This window comes from Macrobrachium nipponense, chromosome 24 (genome assembly GCF_015104395.2).
Source record: "Macrobrachium nipponense isolate FS-2020 chromosome 24, ASM1510439v2, whole genome shotgun sequence".
NCBI lineage: Eukaryota > Metazoa > Arthropoda > Malacostraca > Decapoda > Palaemonidae > Macrobrachium > Macrobrachium nipponense.
The window spans coordinates 63,261,382-63,278,660 of record NC_061091.1 but is presented as its reverse complement, the minus strand read 5'-3'; the positions used below and the strand labels follow the sequence as shown (position 1 = coordinate 63,278,660).

The following is a 17,279-nucleotide window of genomic DNA, read 5'->3' as shown; positions in this document are numbered from 1 at the left end:
CGAAAACGGGCGAATCTCGCCAAGAGCGCCGTGCGACCGGAGACGAATCGCTTGAATCATTTGAAAGGCGTCTGACCGCAACACCTTTCCAACGCTTAACCGAGCCCTGTTGAGGCGCAACAGGCTCAACAAGAGAGGCGCCTGTCTGTGGGCAAATCCCGATCGACTCCCTTGGACTTCCGGTATGTCTTCTCCCCGGTGCGGGGGAGCTGGACAGTGACCTTTGTCTAGGAGACGTGTCAGGACAGACAGACGCACCCTCAACTACACTCTTACCTGAGGCCGCTTTTCTCCAAAAACGTCTTAACTGAATTACCAAGTTGCAAAACCGTATTCGCTAGTACCGAAAATTTTCTGATCTAACCTCGATTCCAGACTGGCAATGGTGTCGGAAGAAACTACACGGGAAGCCGGAGAAGTGGGATTAGTAGGAGGAATAGGAGGTGTAGTTAAAGGAGACATAACAATTTGAGGAGAAACAGAAGGAACAGATGCATCGCAAGACGAAGCAGAGCTAAGTCTACTTTCCCTAAGCGCTGCTTTTCTAATTCTGTCTTTAGCTAATTTCTCCGAGTATGAACTAAAAAACTTCCATTGAGAATCAGTCCAATCACTACACTCGTTACATGTTCGATCTGCTGAACAAACCTGTCTCCTACACTTAACACATTTAGTGTGAGAATCATACTCTAGCTTGGATAATCTAGTTTTACATCCTGAGATGCAAAACCTAACTCCCGACGGACTAGAATCCCCGACATGGCAACGCCTAAATAAAAAGCAAAAATAACAACAACGCCAAAAAAGAGTACTTCACCAATTCCGAAGATCAAATCCAGAAGAAAAAAGCGAAGCAAAGTTATCCAACCGCACCGACCACCGATGTTCACCGGACGCCGGCAGGAAAAGAATTGGATTCACCTGGGCAGTTGTACCTGGTTCTCCCCGCGAGTGGAGGGAGATGACGTCATCACCACCAGTGTTGGCGACGCCGACGCGCTAAATTTGAATTTAGTATCCTGCCGCTCGTGGAAATCACGGCTCTATAATTGTTCGGTAAGACACTACAATAAAAAGCACTGTTTCAGGACGTCTTTCCAACGACTATCCTTGGCAGTCTGGGACACAACTACAGAATCTGCCGAGGGGATGCCTGACCGGTGGGGATTCTCTGAAACCTCCCAGCGGCTTTTGACATTTCTTCTCCTCTGGGCTTGGGAGCTTGAAAGAGGTCTAGACCTGGGAGTGAGACAGAGCCGATCAGACGCACCCTCCACTTCACTGGGAACACTTTTACTATGCTTACCTTCTAATTCTTTTAGTTTACAATCCATTTCCAAAAGTGAAGCTTTCAGACTTGCAATTTCCGATGTTGAACTTCCAGAGTCGGATAATTGAGAAGGTAAAGCTGTATGGGAGGAAACAATTGGATTAGAGATAGGCAATCGCCCGCTAACTGGCTCGTTAGAGACCGACCTACTCACACTCTTGGAAGAGGCTTTTCTAGCCCTATCCCTTTCCAACTTTCTCAAATAGGAATCAAGCATCTTCCATTCCTCCTCATTTAAATCCTTGCATTCATCACATGTATTCAATTGTGAGCATACATTCCCTCTACAATTCTTACAAGTGGTGTGAGGATCTACCGAAGCTTTCGGTAGTCTCACATAACAACTCTCATTCACACACACTCTGAACGAAATCGAAACGTCAGACATTATGAGAAAAATCCAAATCCGAAATAAAAAAACAGTCCACAATAGCGTATGCCAAACCAGAGATCCAATACGTCACCAAATAGCAGTCCAAAAGATCAACGGCGTAATGAAATTCGAAAGTCAAAGTCAGGAGGAACTAGCAAACGATGTTACCAGCTCCGGCGACAGAGAAAATTCTGGTTCAAGAACGGTAATGGTTTCCTAGTTCCTGCCACCCAGCGGCAGGCCCGGTAGATCACCCTGACCTACCTGTAGTGTGTGCCGCGAAACATTTGAATTTCTGTCGGGGACGACGGAGTCTATAGCTAAGTATATATCTGACAGGGAAGTTGAATGTATGAAACTGAATCTTCAAGATTCTTCCATTCGCAAATTTTATTGTGTTTCTTTGACGACTCTCACCACCTCTGGTGCATGACATCCTCCTGTGTCATTTCATCTGATTCATGATCATTTCTGATATAACCTGAAGTAAAAAAATTATATAAGCTAAGGCTGCCTACAACTATAAGATGATAAACTACCGTCCACTATCAGAAATGATAATTCAGACCTACTTGTACTATTTTCAAATAAAAGCCTCTGTAATACATACTTCATTATTGAGATAACCTCCTCCCTTCACAGCATTTTCATGTATTTGCAGGTCCACCCCCTTGACCTTGTCCTGAGTACAGGGACGAGGAAAACGCATTATCTATTACGAGCTGCCTAACTATAACCAAAAGAATTATGACCGAGGAGCCATCTCATGTCATGGACGAGACCTTTCATGAATGGGGAGATCAGTCCCATGTAGTCACCCCACTTCTTCCCCCCAGTCCACCAATAACCTCTGGTAACTCCAAGGATATAAGGGAGCATCAGGCAGTAGTAAACTGTGCCTCAGTTCTGGACAGTCACAGAGAACAGTCAAGAAGGAAACCAAACTGAACCCCCAGAGAAGTATCACTGAAAGTCGATCACAAACAGCAACTCTTCCTTCTATAGCTTCAATCCTAAAGAGGGAGTTAAGGACCAGTATCCCTTTTCCTGGAGATGGTAGTACTTAAGGGAAACCTTGAAGGAAAACCCTTATCAGCAGTTCTAAAATCAGGATGGAAGAGGAGAGCAAGAGAACAGAAAAGAACCCAGTGCCCCTCTGCAGAGTACCGAACAATCCATAGCAGTAGGAGAAGTACAAGAGCTTCATAGTTCATTAATAATGATGTTTCTTTAATTTACAAATCAAATGCTTACTGTAAGAATGAGTTAGTATTCTGTATGAACACCAAATTAATAGCTAAGAAGTGTCAAAACTATAGACTTTAAAACTATTTCGTTAAATGAAAACAGGTTTCTGAAACAAACAGAAAAATATTAATTTCTTGTTCTAGTATCCCTAACACACAATCACAATTGCAAAAGTAATAAGACATGTTGTAAATAATGGTTGTTGAAGTATGTAGTATCCCCAATGTACTGAACAACCACCAACATAACTAATGTTAAAATGACAAATTTTTAAAGTAAGTAATTTGTATCTCCTAACATACAAACCTGAGGTCTTTACATATGGATTTGCTTTCAGCACAAGCTGAAGCCAGTCGGTTAACTTAAAACAAGGTGGCTGTTGGAAGTTGGCTGCCAATGGAAGGCAAGGAATCCTTCCCATACATACAGTGCACTTTACGTATTTACGAGGAAAATAAAGCTGAAGATAACCAACAGGTGTGTTCATTGCCAGTCCCTCTCTCCCTTTGCTAGAAAGAGGGTAGTTGCATCTATTAATCCAAAAAGAGCTAATTATAGACAGGATACTCAGTCATCTAGAACACCTGCATATATGCCCGTCCAGGGGATAAAAGAAAAGGTAGGAAGCCAGTCCACACATATCTCCTCCTTGCAGCTGTACTCCTTAGGCGAGATGCTACCTGTCCTCAAGAGCTGGGTGATCTACATGACTGTTGAGCAGCCACCACAGAAACAAGAGAGACCAACAATCCAAGGGCAATGCCACAAAGGTAAAAAGGAGGCAAATGTGATCTGTTGTGACCACATTCCTGTCCTTAGTACCTATCAAACAGGTACCTCCCGAATGCTAGGGGCAGACCAATGCCCCTGACCTTATAAAATCTTGCCCAGAACGTACTGTCCACCATGTCAGCTGTGGAGGATGTCTGTCTGATAACACAAAAGGTTTTTGAGCACTAGGTAGCCTTTAGTCTTAAAAACGGAATGCTCATACACTGCTGATTCCCCACGAATCAGGCAGAATGACAGGAAGTCATGGGCCCAAGACTTGAATCATGGATGCAAAAGACGTCACTTAGATACCAACAGCATCTGCAAGTTCCTAGGTGGTCACTTATCCAAGTAGTAATGACTAGCCCCAATGTTTCTAACCATGGATGCGAAAAACAACTCCTAGACATCAACAGCACCTGGTGTTCCCAGGAGGTCACATAGTATCCAAGTACTGACACACCCAATCATTGCTAAACTTCGCTGACCGGACGAGAAGCGATATTTTCAATGGTATGGTCGATGGTTGTTATGCCCACGGTCTGTAAAGACACAGCCGAACAGTATCAGCTTTGGTGTGTCGAGATTGAAGGAATAACCCAACTGTCTTCCTAGATCAAACAATTCTTTGAAACATCAAGATGTCAAGAACAATTGTCGCTAACACTGACCCTAGTGACCGAGCTTGTCTGTCATTCATCCATCATCCTGGAATGTGTCTGGTTGACTGCTGTGGCGAGCATGCTACTGGAGACCCATGCACCCACACTGTCAATTAAGGAGATGATAGGAAAACATACAATATTAACATAACAAAACTAAACAAAAAAAAATCTTCAAAACCAAGCCACGTTTCATTACAAAAGGTAGTAATTGACATAAGTAGACCTTTGCAACTGCTCAAGAAAAGTAGTCATTCTTATGACAAAATGTCATAAGAATGAATACCATCATGAGAGCCAGCGGTAATCCTTACATTGGTTATGAAGGTAAAGGATCCTCACACCACAACCAGTTCCTTGCATATTGCGGTTTTTTCCACGTGCATGAGTAAGCCCCCACACACTAACCAATGTTTCCTACAGACCCCCCCCCCCCCCCCCCCCCCTTTTACTGTCCTCTCATTAAACCTCTTACTACATGGTGAAGACCCATTGGACAACAGCCAAGTGCATCAGTAGAACAGAATCAATGACTGTTGCAGAGGTATGAACAATCCAGATAGACAAAAGTATGTGCATAAGTGATTGATCACCTTCCAGGTGTAATAATGCAGTAATAATGCAAGGATTCCCATATACTGCAAATGCCTCCCCAACACAAAAGATAACACCTCAACTTCCCAAACATCAACTTAGCAGACTTCTGTACTTATCAGCTACATTATTCTAGTTTTTTGGTAGACTACCATTTTGAAAGTCTTTTGTTACTTATAACTCCACAGTGTCTAATAAGATGAGGTGCTACTGTACCCATGATACTCAAAAGTGGGGTTATCAAACATGTAGAGGATGAGACGACACCAAGGCAAGAGCATGCTCACAATCCAAAAAAGATAACAAGAAAAGATCAATAGAAAAGCATGCGATCGGCCCTTCCATGAAGTTCCTCACCTAACCTCTCATAATCCTTCAAGAAGTCTGAGCTGCAAGAACATATTTGAAGATATGACTTGATGACACACAAAGAAGCTGATGGGTACCCTACCATTCACCTACTTGCCACCATTAACCAACATTCCTACTAAAAAAGGCAGAATTTTGTATGTTTCCTACAAAACATTTTTCTCATTATGAGTCTCAATTAATTTAATTATACACTAGAAAATATGTCTTGTTTATAATACCTACTTTCAACCAACTTTTCAAAACCAAACACCTAAGGCAAGAGGCATTTTGTCCTCTGTAACTCAGGAAGCTACACATGTTGAACAGTCACCAGATGTGTGAGATGCCAATTCTTGATATCAGCAACACCAACAAGTTTCTTATTGATATTCAGGGATAGAACAAAGTCCCTATCTTCGTGGACCCCTTGCCTTCTGACTCGTATGCCTACTTGACGACCTCAAGAAGTCAAAATTAATCATGTGCAGATAGTAACATGAGTCTCACTATACACAACAGCATCATCATCATAACTCCCACCTATAAAGCCTTGAAGGACTGAAATAAAAAAAATAAAAAACACTTGTATCTCCAGTCAGGAAGTAAACAGGCTCTGAGCTTTTGCCACTCAAAAAAAAAAAAAAAAAAAAAAAAAAAAAAAAAACAAAAAAAAAAAAAAAAAAAAAAAAAAAAAAAATCCCAGCCCTTCAAACATCAAAATGATATTGTTAAACTACAATAAAGTTTTGTACATACTTACCTGGCAGATATATACTTAGCTATAGTCTCCGCGTTCCCGACAGAATTTCAAATCTCGCGGCACACTCGACAGGTAGGTCAGGTGGTCTACCTTACCCGCCGCTGGGTGGCGGATGTACGAACCACTCCCGTAAGCTTGTCAGATTTTTCTCTTCCACCTGTCTCCTGAGGGGAGGCTGGTGGGCCATTAATCGTATATATCTGCCAGGTAAGTATGTACAAACTTTATTGTAGTTTAACAATATCATTTTTGTACATGAACTTCCCTGACAGATATATACTTAGCTGATTGGCACCCTTGGTGGAGGGTAAGAGACAGCTCAATAATACAGGTAAGACGGGAAACAACTAATTGTAGGATATAAAAACCAAACCTTGGCTTGGTTCTCACCTTTTCAGGATGAAGACTTCATAGATACTATCTCTGAGTCTGCATTGCCTGGAGAGCTACAGCTAGGACGTGACCTGATGCTGAAAGACTCTCGGATCTACCACTGGGATATGTGATCCCCCCTATTGTGGTAGAATCCAAGTCGGATGCTGTTAGAGGGACCTTGTCCGCTTACCTAACAGATCCTTACCACTACCTCTGCAAGGAGCCAAAACCCACCAGACCACCTAACCAAAATACAAAGGGTTAATATTACGACAAAAAGAGGTGCCTCCTGCAACCTCTTTCAGACACCAAAAAACAACAATATAAAATATAGGGTAAACATATAAAAAATTTACACAGGATAAGTTTCAGCTCCCTGCCCCAGCACCGAATCCGCCGATACGAAAGGACCCCAAGGCGAAGCATTTATCATATGTGATTTTTACATCACGTAGGTAGTGGTTTGCGAAAAAACCGATTGGCATCTCCAAAAAGTCGCCTCCATCAAGTTCCGCACAGACATATTTTTTCTGAATGCAAGCGAAGTTGCGATGGCTCTCACCTCGTGAGCTTTCACTTTCAGTAGTCTAAACTGATCTTCCTTACAGGCAACATGTGCCTCTGTAATAAGGCTTCTCAGAAAAAGGAAAGAGCATTCTTCGACATGGGCCGAGTGGGGTCCTTTACGGAGCACCAAAGTACATCTTGATTAGCCTTAAGGTTTGTTCCTTTTCCTTCCTTTTAAGGAAATACTTCATAATTCTCATAGGGCAAAGAGTTCTTTCAGGCTCTTCCCCTACTAGAAAAGATAAACTACGAACTTAAACGCTCCTGGGCCAAGGTCGTGATGGGTTTTCATTCTTTGCAAGGAAAACTTGGAAAAAGAAACGAAAACATACCATAGAATCTTCCTTAAACCCTATTGCCCTCAATAGCTTGGAGCTCACTCACTCTTTTAGCTGTAACGCTAGGGCCGGCCAAAAGGAAGCTAGCTTCATTCGTCAAGTCCTTGAAAATGAGGCTAAGCCAGGAAGGCGTTCGAATCTTAGGACGTATCCTGCGCCGAATTGGAGGATCGTAACGTCTTATTATTTCCTAAGTTTTTTCGGTACTAACATTTTGAGGACGCTTAATGGTTTCAAATGATCTAATAAGATCATGCAGGTCCTTATCATCGGATATAATTAAGCCTCTATGCCGAAATACCGCCGCCAACATACTGCGGTATCCCTTAATAGTTGACACAACCAGATGACATTCTTCTTTGAGGAAAATAGGAAATCCGCAATTTGGGTCACAGAGGTACGGAGAAGAGGAAATGTTCTTCCTCTTGCACCAACGTCTGAAGACATCCCCACTTTGACTGGTATACACGCAAGGTTTGAATGGTCTCCTCGCTCTTGCGATTGCTTTAGCAGCTGCTGCTGAAAAGCCTTTCGCTCTGACCAAACTTTGGACAGTCTGAAACCAGTCAGACTGAGAGCGAGGAGATTTTTGTTGGTACCTGTCGAAGTGGGGTTGTCTGAGTAGATCGCTCCTTAGCGGGAGCGATCTTGGAAGGTCCCACCAACCCATTCCAGTACCTCTGTGAACCATTCTTGGGGCCGGCCAAAAGGGAGCGATTAAGGTCATTCTCGTTGAATCGGACTCTACGAACTTCTTGATAGTTAGCCCCAGGATCTTGAAGGGGGGAAACGCGTAGACGTCGAGTCCGTTTCAGTCTAGAAGAAGAGCATCTATTGCTACTGCCTCTGGATCCGATATCGGAGAGCAGTAAGGATCCAGCCTCTTGTTCTTTGACGTGGCAAAGAGGTCTATGTGTGGCCTGCCCCATAACTTCCACAGGCTCTGGCATACATCCAGATGAAGGGTCCACTCTGTGGGAAGGACCTGATCTTTCCTGCTGAGGAGATCTGCTCTTACATTCCTTTCTCCCTGCACGAAAACCTGGTGAGAAGCTTGATTCCTCTTCTTCTGCCCACAGAAGAAGGTCTCTTGCTGTCTCGTACAGGGAGAAGGAATGCGTCCCCCCCCTGTTTTCCTGATGTATGCCAGAGCTGTAGTGTTGTCGTCGTTGACCTGCACTACCGATCTTCTGACTTTGGGCTCGAAAGCCTTCAGAGCCAACCCACACAGCCATCAACTCCTTTCTGTTGATGTGCCAGGCTACCTGATCCCCCACCCAGTGGTACCTGACACTTCGTTGGTTCCCAGAGTTGCACCCCACCCCATCGTCCGAGCGTCGGAGAACAACACCAGGTTGGGGGTCTGTGATTGAAGAGACAGTCCCTTCGCAAAGAGGTTGGGATCTGTCCACCATAAGAGATGTTTCTTGATGTCCTGGGATAACGACAGGGAGAACGTCAAATCCTGAGAACGACGACTCCAATTCCGATGAAGAAAGAATTGGAGCGGTCTCAGGTGCAACCTTCCTAGGGAAACGAATTGCTCCAGAGAGGAGAGTGTCCCCAGCAGACTCATCCACTCCTCACTGTGCATACTTCTTTCCCTAAGAAGGTTGTTACTCTCTCGAATCCTCGGGCTATCCTTTTCCTGCGAGGAAAAGCCCGAAAACTCAGAGAGTTCATCTGTATCCCGAGATACACACACTCTTGCTCGGGAATTAGTGATGACTTCTTGAAATTGACGAGAAGTCCCAAAGCCTTCGTCAATTCTAAAGTTACTTGTAAGTCCTTTCAAACAACGATCTTCTGAATTGGCCCTTATTAGCCAATCGTCGAGGTACATGGATATCCTCACCCCTTTCAAATGAAGCCATTGAGCCACATTCCTCAAAATCCCCGTGAACACTTGAGGGGCCGTCGAGAGCCGAACACAGAGCCCTGAACTGAAAAATTTTCCCCCCCATCATGAATCTGAGAAACTTCCTCGAGGAAGGATGGATCGGTACGTGGAAGTAAGCGTCCTGAAAATCCAAGGAAACCATCCAGTCCCCTGGACGAAGCGCTGCCAGCACTGATGAAGGCGTTTCCATCGTGAACTTCTTCTTTTCTACGAAGAAGTTCAGGGCGCTTACATCCAACACCGGTCTCCATCCCCTGAGGACATTCGGAACTAGGAAAAGGCGGTTGTAGAAGCCCGATGAATGATGGTCTGTCACTAGTTCGATAGCCCCCTTCTCCAGCATCTGATCTACTGCTAGATGGAGAGCTTGATTCATGATGGGGTCTCTGTACCTGGCCGTCAGTTCCCTTGGGATGGTCGTCAAGGGAGGTCTTTCGACGAAAGGGATGAGGTAACCTCTCCTCAAAAATAGAAAGGGTCCAAGGATCCGCCCCTTTTGGGCCCAGACTTCTGCAAACTCTAAGAGTCTGGCGCCCACCGTTGTTTGAAGGACTTGCAAGTTATTTGGGGGCTTTAACAGACTTGGCGAAAGTCTTACCCCTTCTTGAAGGTCTACGACCTCTAAACGTAGAGGTTCTTTCTTGATGAAGATGCCCCTCGAAAGGGTTCTCGAACACTTGCCTTTTCCTTCTTAGCCTTGGTAGGGAAGGAAGGGCGAGGTTTTCTTGCCGACTGTGCCAAAAGGTCCTGGGTGGCTTTGGCCGAAAGTAAAGACCTCGAAATGTCCTGCACTCGATGTTTCGGGAACAACTGAGTAGACAGAGGAGCAAACAGCAAAGAAGACCTCTGAGCATGGGAGGACCGACTTCGTTAAGAAGGAACAAGTAAACCGACCTCTTCTTCACGATGCCGGCCCCATAAAGGGAGGCGATTTCACTCGCTCCGTCTCTTACTGACTTGTCCATACAAGACAAAACACACATAAGATCATCTGGTGAAATTGACTCTGGCACTTCAATTTTCTTGGCTAGGACTCCCAACGACCAATCAAGGAAGTTAAATACTTCTAGCACTCTAAACATACCTTTGAGCAAATGATCCAATTCGTTCATTGCCCAAGTCGTCTTAGCAGAGTTAAGGGCAGTTCTCCTTGGTCGAATCTACCAGTGCCGAAAAATCCGAATCAGCCGAAGACGGTAGACCCAATCCTAAGGGCTCTCCTGTTTCGTACCAGAAACCAGCGCGTCCTGATAACTTCGAAGGAGGAAAAGCGAACATCGTTTTCCCCGCTTCTTCTTTGGAAGCCATCCAGGAACCAAAACTCCTCAGTGCCTTCTTCATAGAAAGAGTTGGCTTCATCCTCACACAAGAAGAACTCTTCGCTGTCTTCGCCGTTGAAAAAAGTGAGTGAGGAGAAGGAGGAGCCGTAGGCGTAAGGGAATCCCCAAAAACTTGTAAAAGTAGCTCTGTAAGCTTCTTGTAAGAAGAGACAGCAGCAGAAGTGTTCGGTTCCTCATCCCAACCTTCTAGGACGTCTTGTCGAGGCAGATGCGCGGAAGATCCTTAGGTGACGAAGGATCCTAGCAGGAGTTGAGCGAGAGGTTGGAGAACGCCCTCTCTTAGAAGAGTTCACATCCACTGGAGAACGATGAGAAGATTCTGGGAAGTATACGATGAGACTCCCTCGTTCGAGTCTACGGGAATCTCAGACCGAAGGAGAGGTAGGGCTCCTTACTCCGAGAATTCTCGGAAACATCCGCAGGGCGCTTACGAGGAGGCGAGCGCCTACTATACTCTATGCACCTAAAAATCCTGGGGCGCGAGCGGCTGCCAGGAGAAGAGCGCCTATCGAGAGCAGAGCGCTTGCGCGGCTCTCCATACCTGTCCAGTTGCGTACGATCAACGGAAGTTCGACTGGAAGGCGGAAATGCGCCTACTAGGAGAAGGCTGCTGCGAGACTCTTTGACGTCTAACAGAGGGTAACATTCAGGAGAAGGGCGCTTCAAAACTAACGAGCGCCTACTTGGAGAAGGGCGCTTCCGGGATTCCTGGTGCCTACCAAGAGACAAACGGTCAGGAGAAGTGCGCCTAGAAGCGGGGGTGAGAGCGCCTACACGGAGAAGGGCGCTTTGAAAGACTCTTGTTTGTCTTGCCCTTAGGGAGAATAAATCAGGAGGTATGACTGCCTCTTTTAAAAAGAGACGCAGCGCCTACTAGGAGAGCTATGTGCAGTAGGCTCTTGGCGCCTACCTTGCGGGGAGCGGCTAACAGTAGGCCGTCTATCATGCACGACTCCTACCAGACTCTAGATGCCTGTCAGGAGAGAAGTCACGATCCGATACTCGAGGAGAGTGACATCTGGAAGAAGAACGCCTACTTGTATAAGGGCGCCTTCTATATCTTGAGGCTGCTGATGGAGAAGTCTCACGCGAGGGAGTTGAAGAAATCGCGTGATGAGCAGGTGCAGTGCGCTTACCGGAAGCGGGAATCCAATCTGGAGAAAAAACTTCTTTCTCCATAGAGCGTCCTACCGATGTTTGGCGCCTTGAAATTGAAAGAGAGCCAGCGAGCGAGGGCGCTCACGCGAGTGAGGGCGCTCCCGCGAGCGAGGGGCGCTCATGCGAGCCCCCACCTTCATACGAAAACCTCCCCATATGAAAGGAGAACGATCCTCTGAAGAAGCGGCGCCTAGATCTCTTGATCGGAAGAGAAACGTCCTTCTTCCTACGTGATCTAACTGCTAGAGAGTCTGCTAGCGCCGTGATCTGAGCACTTGTGAAGTCCCGCGGTAGTACTCCGTAGGAGGAATCTTCTAATTCTTCCTCGGAAGCAGGCGCCGAGCGCGGAGCGCGAGAAGAAGAACGATCACAGGATTTCTTGTGTTTCTTCGCCTCCACCGACGATTCTTCCGGAAAAACCTACCGGACTAGAAGCCAAAGGACTGCAGGGAGCCTTCCAAGCCCTCTTCAACGGGCGCGACGCATACGGGGAGTTCCAACCTCTCTTCGGGAGAGGGAGACGACGAAGAGAGAAGCATTGGCGTAGGAGCTCCTTCTTGTAGCGATCCGAGGCAGCCTGGGAGCGTACTTCAGGATCTGCCGGGGAGGGGACGCCTGACCGGTGGGGGCTCTCCCTAGCCCTCCTGCGGCTTTCGACTTTCCTACTCCACTGGAACTGGGAGTCTGGAAGAGGTCTAGGCCTAGAGGCACTAAGGAGCCGGTCAGACGCACCCTCCACAACACTGGGGACACTGCACTGATCACTAACACTCCCTTCCTTACCTTCCAACTGACGAATCTTCTGATCCACAGAACGATTCTTGGCTTTCAGAGCTGCCGCCTCCGAAGGCGAATCTCCGGCTTCGGTGCGGGGAGCCGGGGCTGCAACTTGGGAAGAAGGTTCTAATTCTACGTTAGTACTATTAGGATCCACATCCAACTCACTCATTCTAGATCTGCTAGAACTTCTAGAGGAAGCCTTACGCACTCTATCACGTTCCAACTTCCTAACATAAGAAGAGAGAGCCTTATATTCTTCTTCATTCAATCCCTTACCATTCACTACAAGGGTTAGCAAACGCACAATCATTCCCCCTGCATTTCATGCAAACCGTGTGGGGGTGGGGGCTACCGAAGCTTTCGGCAACCTCACCTTACATCCTTCATTCACGCAAACTAAACAACACCGAAGTTTTAACTACCGATTCTAGATCAGACATCGTTAAAGAAAATCAAACTCAAAATCAAACCGGTCCACAATCACAGCCGTATGCCAAGCCAAAACAAAGCGAATACGTCACCAAAAGAAGTCCAAATTAACTCCAGGCAAGCGAGAATCGAAAAACTATCGAGAGGAACCGACAACAGTTGTTATCGTTCCCGCGACAGAGAAAAATCTGACAAGCTTACGGGAGTTGGTTCGTACATCCGCCACCAGCGGCGGGTAAGGTAGACCACCTGACCTACCTGTCGAGTGTGCCGCGAGATTTGAAATTCTGTCGGGAACGTCGGAGGACTATAGCTAAGTATATATCTGTCAGGGAAGTTTCATGTACAAAACTAAGTGATTGAGCAGTATACCTCCTCTCTTCACTGAAAATAGGACTAGCAGAAAGACAGTCTTGAGTGTAACACTCCTGTCCACAGTCTCCCTCAAGAACTCGCACAAGGGCCTGGGAGAGACTGCAAAGCACAAGAGTTACGTCTCACTCTGAAGGTGTAGTTCGTTTAGTTGGGAAAGAATGCTCCAAGTTCCTCGAGGGCAATAAGAACCTTATGCAAGGTAGAGAGGTCCAACCCTTTTCACAGCACTAACCAAAGAAGATGGCCCACTGTGCCTAGTAGACATCAGCTGTGGACTCATGTGTAGTTACCATGACCAGGACACCTTTTGGTGGCTAATAGGGTAGCCATTGAGTCATCCTGAGATCAGGATAACCAGCAAGTAGTTGATGACTAAACCAATAAGGCTGAACAGGTAGAAAGGTGAAAATGAAGTTCTCCTATGGAATGCTTTAAAGGAGAAAGGTGGGGCTTTGTGTATCAGTAAAGGAGAGTTGACACTGGAAGCTTTCTGGTCAACAGTGGTGAATGACCCAATCACTGGAGTTCCCCCACCCTAAACCAGTCTTTCTGCCACATGCAGATCCAAGGATCACTCCATTCATACTAACTGCCTTAAGTGACTCAGCTTGTCTGCCTATACATACTGACAGTCCTGGATATATCTGGCTGACAGCTAAGGGAAGGGAACTGACAACTTTTGTTCCTACCTTGCTCTCTGACAAAGGGAGACTAGCAAACTGATGGAGGTTACAAGAACTGGCAGCACACGAGCTAGTGTCCCATCCATAGAGAATCTAGGTCAAACACCACCTGATTGATGCCCATATTGAGCAAGTAGAGAACAGATGAACACCATTCCAGCTACAGGAGCAGTGGTTAGAGCAAGAGTTGATGAAGGCTAGATCCTGTATTCCCCTCATAATAACAAAACACTTTAACCTTCTCCATTTTGGCCTGTGCTTCTTCCACTACGCAAGCAACAAATAAAGACAACCCATGCAGTGAAAGAATGGCATGCTCTCCTGACTTCTGCAAAAACTCAGTGGAATCCAAAGCCATCAACTACTCACTGAAAAACATTCTAAAGCTTCTATGTATAACAAGTTATGACAATAAAGCCCATTGAAGAGCAGGCTTGTTGACAGCAAGGCGGCCGTTTTCAAGCTTCAACAAATGAACCGGCTTTCACTGAAAGGTATATATGTCCATATAAAAGATGAAGGTTTATACCCTCATGAAAGCAATAGTATACTTTGTCCAAAGGATACACAAACATGAAAAGGAGAACAAAAATAAACACAAAGCTTAAACCTACAGAAGGGTAATCTTCTTTTACCAGTTTTCTCAACAAATGTCTTTGGATCACTGGAGATCATTAAAAACACCCAATAACCATCATAAATCCATCAATTTATAGTTAACTAGCTAAACTTAATAAATTAATATAAAATAAATACAGCATGTTAAGTACAATAGTGGAATATAAGGCTCATACATGTACTACTTTTCCACAAGTACCCTGACGACAGTCCCTCTAACTATAGTAGTGTACTTTTAAAACTGAACCTTGGATAAGATCCTACTTTCTTACCAAAAACAATTAGTTTGCCTAAAACTGCCAAATCAACAAAGGTTTCATATGCTACTTGGTCAATGTCAGGTAGACACTTGGAAAAAGTGTCATGTAAAAACATCGATCTGATTGAAACCTAAAGCTAGGTAAAGACTAGATGAACCCATATTTGCCAACAGTAAAACTCAAAACATGAAGGCAATCCCCACGATTAGAGAACAGTTGACTAAAAACTACATTTTATATTTACAAAAATACTCTGCAGTGATAACTTCTGTATAAGCACCCTATAAAGTTTTTTTGCAGTGATACCTACTATACAATGTGCACCCTATAGAATTTTATAAACATGAAACAACATTTTTACATTGGGGAAGCAGGGTGTTCAAGATTCATAAGACTAGATGAGCATTTTGTTGTTACAAACAATCTCATACATAAAACAACACATTCATACATAAAACCTCTAAAAATAAAATGCATTCCTCAATAAGCATGTATTTTGCAGTTATGATGAATTAATCTCTTTAGACATAAAATGTCTTCAGTCTATATCAATGAAATTTTCACTGCTACAGAGCCTGACTTCACTTTCCCAAATAAAAACACACTTGTTTACACTTCCTATAAAATGTACTAAAGCCTACAAATGGAAATGCATGACACCAGTAACTTCAACTATAGTACTATGAAGCTTCTACTTTTTACTACAGAAAAACTAGAAAACAAAATATTATGTAAGAAGGTTAAAGCAATGCTTAGATTGCTATTTGTGATCTTTTAGGATCAATATTTGCTAAAACCAATGCATAATCACTTTTTGTGATCTTTCAGGATCAATATTTGCTAATAAATTGTTATTTACCATTTAGCACATGCATACAAATCCAGTGCCGGTGTGACTAAACCTAGGCACTTGAACAAGACATATTACAAGCAAACAAATACAATGACTTTTACTGCACATAGACATCGTGCATAACTGAATTGCAATGTAGTGTCAAGAGATCCTTAAAATCAGCACACTTAAGTGGTATAACCTGTAGATCTAATGTCTATGTAAAACTAGCCTAACCTAACCTAATCTAGGGTTTTAATTAACCCTAACCTTGTCTTTGCAATAAGATAGGAGCGAATCCTACTGCCAAGGTAGTACCTGTACCATAAAACCTCAGACATAGCTGTCCTACAGCCTGCCAGAGAGGCAAATTTCTCTTTCCAAATGTAGATGTGACCAGTTTTTTTTCTGAATGCGCAGGCAGAAAGAAAATAAAAACAATAAAAAGGAAGGCCCAGCCTACTCCTGTTTGTAAATAATGACAGGCCTATAATACTTTCAGGTAATCCTATGCAACTTAAATGTTTTATCAGTATATCAATAGATATGGCAATGGATCTGGGATGCCTAGATACTACACAATATATACTTATCCAGTCCCGTACAATCTTCATTTATTCTGTCCGATTAATTACGACCTCTCTAGCGTCCTCAACTAATTACTAGCCTAAATCCTATGAATTTATGGCCATACTTGACCCTGGACTACACCAGCAATATCCATAAATGATAAAATATGAGAACTAATTGGCAATGCACAAAACGCTAAACATACTGCACAAGTGGAAATAATTTTGGATACAAATCATGAAGGGAGAGTTTAGGCAAGAGGCTGCGCGTGAACGAATTTCAGAGGAGGACATAGGTATATAGGTTAGGTTAATAGACGATCAGGGTAAAGCTCGCAGCTACCTTAAATAAGGCACAGTTTAAATATGCATGGTGAGCAAAGGTCAAGCTAATTTATATTAGGATAGTGGACGGTGCGCCACTGCAGTATACCTGGATACATTCCTTCCTAAAAAGGTATGTTCCGATTCTGTCATTCCTGGGAATCCCATCGTACCTGCGATTCACTCCCGACCTAAAACAACCTGCCATTCTAATTAACCACTAACATTCCAAATTCACTACCTTAGCAGACTACCACCTAACATAACCTAACCTAAGCCTACCAACTGAAAATTGCAGACCTACGGAGGCCTAGGCCTCACGAGACAGAGCCTCAGTGAGGCCCCTGCCCTTGGAGAGCCTGCAGGCCTAGGCTAGGTCAACCTTGACCCTGACGAGGGCCGATTGCGTGACCGAGTCACGACCCGGGGGCCTTAGGCTAGCGTGAGGATGACCTTAGTGCCACCTCGGGGGGGGGAGGGGTTTGGGAATGGGTGAAATGGGTGGGTGGTAGGGGGTACAGAGGGAGTGCCTCTGGTTCTGCCACTACCTGTACGGGCACGGTGGCTCTGAGGGGGCTGGGGCGGCGGCTACTGCTACTCCTGCTGCCCTCACGTTCTGCTCCGCTGCCCGCACTAGCCATG

At 44.8% G+C, this 17,279-nt stretch overlaps 1 protein-coding gene across 1 annotated transcript in view; it reads left to right on the top strand.

Moving 5' to 3' along the window:
• The window catches only part of LOC135205679 (glucocorticoid-induced transcript 1 protein-like), a 379,652-nt gene that overhangs the window by 35,758 nt on the left and 326,615 nt on the right, over positions 1–17,279 (top strand). The window lies entirely within an intron of this gene.